At 39.6% G+C, this 6,162-nt stretch overlaps 1 pseudogene; it reads left to right on the top strand.

The window, feature by feature from the left end:
- Positions 1 to 1,928: 1,928 nt before the first annotated feature.
- LOC143595475 (pentatricopeptide repeat-containing protein At3g12770 pseudogene) lies at positions 1,929 to 4,100 on the top strand (annotated as a pseudogene).
- The last annotated feature ends 2,062 nt before the right edge of the window (positions 4,101 to 6,162 follow it).

Genomic DNA, 6,162 nt, shown 5'->3' with positions numbered 1-6,162 from the left:
TATAACTTAATAATATTTTTGGTAGATTATAAACACTTTCGCGTACCGTTCTTTGGGACATCTGAAGATACTAGTCCAATGCATCATGGACCATGCCGGATCAGTGCACTTTTGTAGAGGTGTAAAACCTCTTCTCCCTCTCACATCCGGACGTAACTCAAACCACGAATCCGTTGTCAATAGATTGTCGACTATTCTTAGAAACAGTCATTTACTCATTCGGAAACGCCTCCTAAAATCCTCGCTTGTAAAATTTGCATCTTTGGCAAACTAATCGGCTACCAAACGGTCATGCGCACCTTTACGATCTCGATTCAGCCAGCTTTTCTTTTGAGCCGACTCGATGTTTGCTCGCCACCAAATATTATATCAGCCATAAACTCCATTGCATGAAGAAAAAAATTCGTATCGTCAAACGAAGAAAAATTCATGTTAAAATTTAGGGTGGAAATGATGTTGATTTTGTTAAAATGGGTTTGTTTAAAATGATTTGAGAATGGTTTACTTTACATATATAAATAAATATATTTTTTTTAAATTTGGAAAAGAGCCGTTGGTTCACAACGGTCACAAATAAAAGAGAATAAGCCGCATGACGGTGCTCAGTGGGCTCCCGTCACAAGTGAAATGAAGAGGGGGGGGGGGGGTCTAAAGCCTCAAGCGAATGAGGAAATGTCCACGTAGAACCCTTTGATGAACTATACCCTTTGGCATAAGTGTTGCAAGCCATTTTCATCGGTTTTGGAAAGAAAACACAATAGTCATTTTACTGTCTTGTGCGTAGGGTATAGAAGAAGATCAAAAACACCATAAGACTATTAAATTGTACGGTCGTTTTTAGTAACTTGTTCAAATGGCCATGTCATTTTAATGTTGAAGCCGCGAGCAATGAGGGGGAAAAAATGGGGGCAACCCCTTTTTTGTTTGATTAATAATCAAATAATGCTTTCCTATTTGCTGATAATTTTTGTTACCAATGAATTTCATTGTAACCGGAAAATAAGTTCTATTTCATGAACTAAATTAGTACATTAGTTACATTTAATAAAGGCAACTGTAAATTTATTAATTTTTCTAAATAATAATACTTATGATCATTTTACAGGTAGATTTTATTTCATAGAGATAATAATAATATAAAGAATGTTGATTACGTTTTTAATGGTGCTTAAATTATTCCTGTATTATACTTCAATTTTTTTACACTAGTACATTTTAATCGTTAGACAACTTGCTATGGGGTTTCAAAAGGACGGTAAAAGGTGATGTGACATGGCCTTAACACCACGCACGCCACACTAGGGCATGAAGGCCTGGGCTGTAAAGGGAGATTTGGTAACGTGTGAACAAAGTGGTAAAAGAGAAAAAGGTGAGGCCATGAGGCTTTAGCAAGGAAATGGTTGTGCTAAGTCACAAACATGCTAATGTGTCTTTAAACCACGATGCAGTGTTAAAAGAGTGTGTCAGTTAAATCCTCATCTGGTGGCAATAGAGGTGCACGAGTCTTGTTTTTCTAATACCTGGTTCCAGGTATGGAACCGGGTTCGGGTATGACCGGGTATTGGCTATATTCTGGCCGGGTCGGGTCGGATCTGGGTATTGTCTCTAAAAACCATACCCTATGCACCGAGTTTTGGTCGGCTATAGATTGGGCTTTTCATGTATTTTTCGGGTGTTTGAAAAACATGGTTTCGGGTATTGGAAAACCCGATTCTGGTTATCTGGTATTACCGGGTACAGATCAGGTCCGATTCCGTGTATGGGTTTTGATGCTGAAATGCATATCCTATCCATACGCTACGAGCGAAGTCGGGTTCGGGTAGTAAACATCCAGCTCCGGATTTTTTTGTTGGGTATGGTTCCGGGTTCAAGTTTTTTGTGCACATGTAGATGACAATGACACGATTGTGAGTTGTGACACTAATACTATGTCTCGAAGTCTTGCAAGTTCCAAACCATTGAAGATCTTTACTCGAATCTCTAAACCCATAAAGATTCCAACTTTTGATCTCCAACAATCAAAGGATCACGACCATAATAATAATATTATTATTACCCGCCATCCCACCTTCAATCCCGAAGCTTTCTACACGTCACTTCTCGACAAATCAACCAGCAGAAGTCACCTAAATCAAATTCATTCCCAAATAATCACATCCGGGTTTCAATCAAACGGGTTCATTATCACCAAATTCATCCACGTGGGTTCAAATTTAGGGGAAATTAATCATGCACGCAAGGTGTTCGATGAATTTCCTGACCCATATGTGTTTTTATGGAACGCTATTATTCGCGGGTACTCGAAGCAAAACATGTTTAATGAAGCTATTGCATTGTACACCCGAATGCAGAACTCGGGTGTCGGGCCGGATTGCTTCACAATGCCGCATGTTCTTAAGGCCTGTGGAGGAGCGGCTGCGTTTGAAGTTGGTCGGGCGGTGCACGGGCAGATTTTTAGACACGGGTTTGAGTCAGACGGGTTTGTGCAGACCGGGATGGTTGCGGTTTATGCTAGATGTGGTGAAACTGATCGTGCTAGAACTGTGTTTAACGGGTTGGGCGATAGGACGGTTGTGTCGTGGACGAGTATGATTTCAGCCTATGCTCAAAATAACCGGCCGGTTGAGGCTTTAAGAATATATAAAGAAATGAGGAGTTTTGGTAATATGCGACCCGATTGGATTACTTTGGTTAGTGTTGTGAGCGCGTATGCTGACATAGATGATTTGGGACAAGGCGAATCTGTTCACTCGTGCGTGATCAAGACGGGACTTGAGTCTGAACCTGACTTACGAATTGCCCTCATTACGTTGTATGCAAAATGTGGGCGTGTAACGATTGCAAAGCTGCTATTTGATGAAATGGAAACGCGTAATGTGATCATGTGGAACACCATGATTTCTGGTTTTGCTAAAAATGGTTGCTGTGAAGAAGCTATAATACTTTTTAAAAAAATGTTGTCGAAAAAGTTGAGGCCGGATTCGATTACAGTCTGTTCTACAATCTTGGCGTGTGCCCAATTGGGATCACTCGAAGAAGCAAGAAAAATGGGTGATTATATTAACAAAAGTGAGTTTAAAAACGATGTTTTCGTCACCGGTGCACTTATTGACATGTATGCAAAATGTGGAAGCGTTGACTTAGCCCGCAAAGTGTTTGACCAAACGAAAACCAAAGATATTGTTGTTTGGAGTTCCATGATTGTAGGATACGGTTTACATGGTAAAGCAGATGAAGCTATTAACCTTTTTGAATTAATGAAGCAGGCTCGTGTGGGCCCGAATGATGTCACTTTTATCGGGCTTCTTACAGCTTGCAATCATGCTGGACTAGTAGAACAAGGTTGGAGAATATTCAACAGTATGAAGGACTATAATATCGAGCCACGCCATCAACATTACGCATGTGTGGTTGACCTTCTCGGTCGAGCAGGGCGTTTGGACCGCGCTTATGATTTTGTAAAACACATGCCGATAAAACCTGGTGTGTCAATATGGGGAGCACTTTTGAGTGCAAGTAGGATACATCGCCACGTGGAACTAGGAGAATATTCTGCACAATATCTATTCTCGTTAGACCCATACAACACGGGGCATTATGTACAGCTGTCAAATCTTTACGCCTCAGTGAATATGTGGAGTGGTGTCACTAGGGTCAGGGTTTTAATGAAGGAACGAGGGTTAGTTAAAGACATGGGGTGTAGCATGATTGAAATTAATGGAAAGCTTCATGTGTTTCGTATGGGAGATATGTCACACCCGAGGTCTGATGAAATATTTAAGGAACACAAGAGGTTGGATGCGAGGTTGAAAGAGGCGGGACTTGTTGCAGATACTGAGTCGGCTTTGCATGATTTGAGTTATGAAGATAAGGAAGAGAGTATTTGTAATCATAGCGAACGCTTGGCGATTGTTTATGGGCTTCTGTGTACTCCTGCTGGAACCACGCTTAGGATAATTAAGAATCTGCGTGCGTGTGTGAACTGTCATGCTGCAATAAAACTGATATCAAGACTTGAAAACCGAGTGATAGTTGTCAGAGATGCCAATCGGTTTCATCATTTTAAAAATGGTGTGTGTTCTTGTGGAGATTACTGGTGAGAGGATTTTGGTTATGCCAAAGGAGCTGTGCAAAGTCCGTGAGAGCAGCAGGGGCACCAAAGTCCATGTAAGCCTTCCAATCTTCTACTAAGATCAAGGCAACGGTACCCATTATGATCACCGAGGGTCCTAGAAAACACAAGCATGCCTCACGGGTGAATGTGTTTTGTGCACTGCTGGCCAAGAGATTTACAGTACAAACAACAAAACCGTAAGAGAGTGTCTACTCTGCTTTACAAGGGTTATGCCAAAGGAGCCGTGCAATCAGGGGCGGAGCTACGTAAAAGACTGCACGGTCAAACGACACAATAGTTTTTATCGTTGCGCGTGCAATATTTGTTATTGGAAATCAATTGATCCCATATTTTTTCAAAATTTGACACCAATCAAAATGAGCTGAGAATGAATTCAAAAGTGCCTTCTAGTTCAGTGACTAGTTCCCGGCTTCGAAACTCCTTGGTTGCGCATTAGAAACCTTCCATATGCAATTTTTTTGTAAACTTTTCGTTTTTCATTCATCTAAGCTCTCACCTCTCTCTTCAGTGACTGTTGCTCCTTCTACCCGCCCTATATTCCAAAAAACCTGTGATATCACTAAGCTTTTATCTCGTAAGATTTTGAAATCAAGCATTGGGCTACCAGGAGAGAAGGAAAATTGTGTCCACTTCTACAAAACATTACAATATGTATGTCAAAATATCTCTTTATTAATGCTCTTTCTTGTGTATATTAGAAATTTTTGAGTGACCATATGATTACTTGTATGTTTTCTTTTGGTTTTGGTTTTGGTTTATATTCGTATGTGGTTTAGATTTTTATTTCATTGGAAATATATGTGTGAAGCTCTTAATTATAAGGCTCCTATATTTTGGTGAACTGGCAGTCTGGCAGCTTGATTCATTAATGCAAATGCAAAATTAAATCTTAGCTTTGAGTGATTAACAGGTCGTTTAATCGTATACTAAGCCCTCCACCCAAGTAATGTGATAAAGGTCCAATTAAAGTATATGCGAGAAGAAGGAAAAGGGCCACGGCTAGGGCCGTCCAAACCGCTCTCGGCTCTCCGCTCGAACTCGCTCGTCGTTTGCTCGGAAACTGTTCGCTCGTTATTTTGCTCGATTGTAAACGAGCCGCTCTGCTCAGTTCGGTTTGTAAACGAGTCAAGCAACAAGCAAAGGTCTGCTCAGTTCGTTCGGCTTGAATATTTTTAATTTATTTTATATATAATTATATATGAACAAATATATAAATATATCATTATATCTCACTTCAAACTTCTTTCTCCTAAAAATTAAAACCTATTATACGTTTGTCTAAAAACAACTAATTTATTTACAAAATATATTATTTACAGCCTTCAAACTTGTTTTTTATTGAAAATTTTAAAGAGAAAAAGAAATCAAAAAAATGTTCGAAATCGCTCGATGTTCAATCAAAAAATGCTCGATTCGATTTTGGCTTGTTTCATGTTTCGCTCGGTTCGAATTTTAGCCGCTCGGTTCGGTTGTAAACGAGCCAAGCAACTAGCAAGCCTTCGCTCGGTTCGGCTCGGCTCGTGAACAGCCCTAGCCACGACTACCCATATGGGCCAGCTGAATACTGTTTTGGGCTTAAGTTGGATCTTTAACTTGCTTAAGGAGTTAGTGGTAAATTAGAAGAGTGGGGAGCAGTTACTATGCCTATTATTAACATGAAGATAAGGAGCTGTTCCTAAATCCTCTGCCTACATTCTGGAGCAGAAACTAAATGTAACGGGTTAATAAAAGCATTATTTTTTTACTTTCGTATTCCTCATTTTTGTTATTCATTATCAAAGTATTATTTAATTGGAGACAAATTGCCCCTCTCAAATTTGGCTGTTTATTTCGGTTTAAATCAAAGTTAGCCTGCTTGAATTATAGATCTTCCACAATATGCTGATATCATCTTGGTAAAAATCAACATGTGCAAATGGTGCTTTACCAATGTGTCTTTCTTAACTTATGAAACTATACAAGTTGTGTGTTTCTATGTTATTTTCTTGATTTTCTAAGTGTTTGGTACATGGGTTTAGAATGATTTA

Source organism: Bidens hawaiensis, unplaced genomic scaffold (genome assembly GCF_021521415.1).
Source record: "Bidens hawaiensis isolate Kalapana, Puna unplaced genomic scaffold, B.hawaiensis_p1.1 tig00045234_1, whole genome shotgun sequence".
Taxonomy (NCBI): domain Eukaryota; kingdom Viridiplantae; phylum Streptophyta; class Magnoliopsida; order Asterales; family Asteraceae; genus Bidens; species Bidens hawaiensis.
Note: the sequence above shows the minus strand (reverse complement) of the source record. Positions and strands in the feature narration are given on the sequence as shown.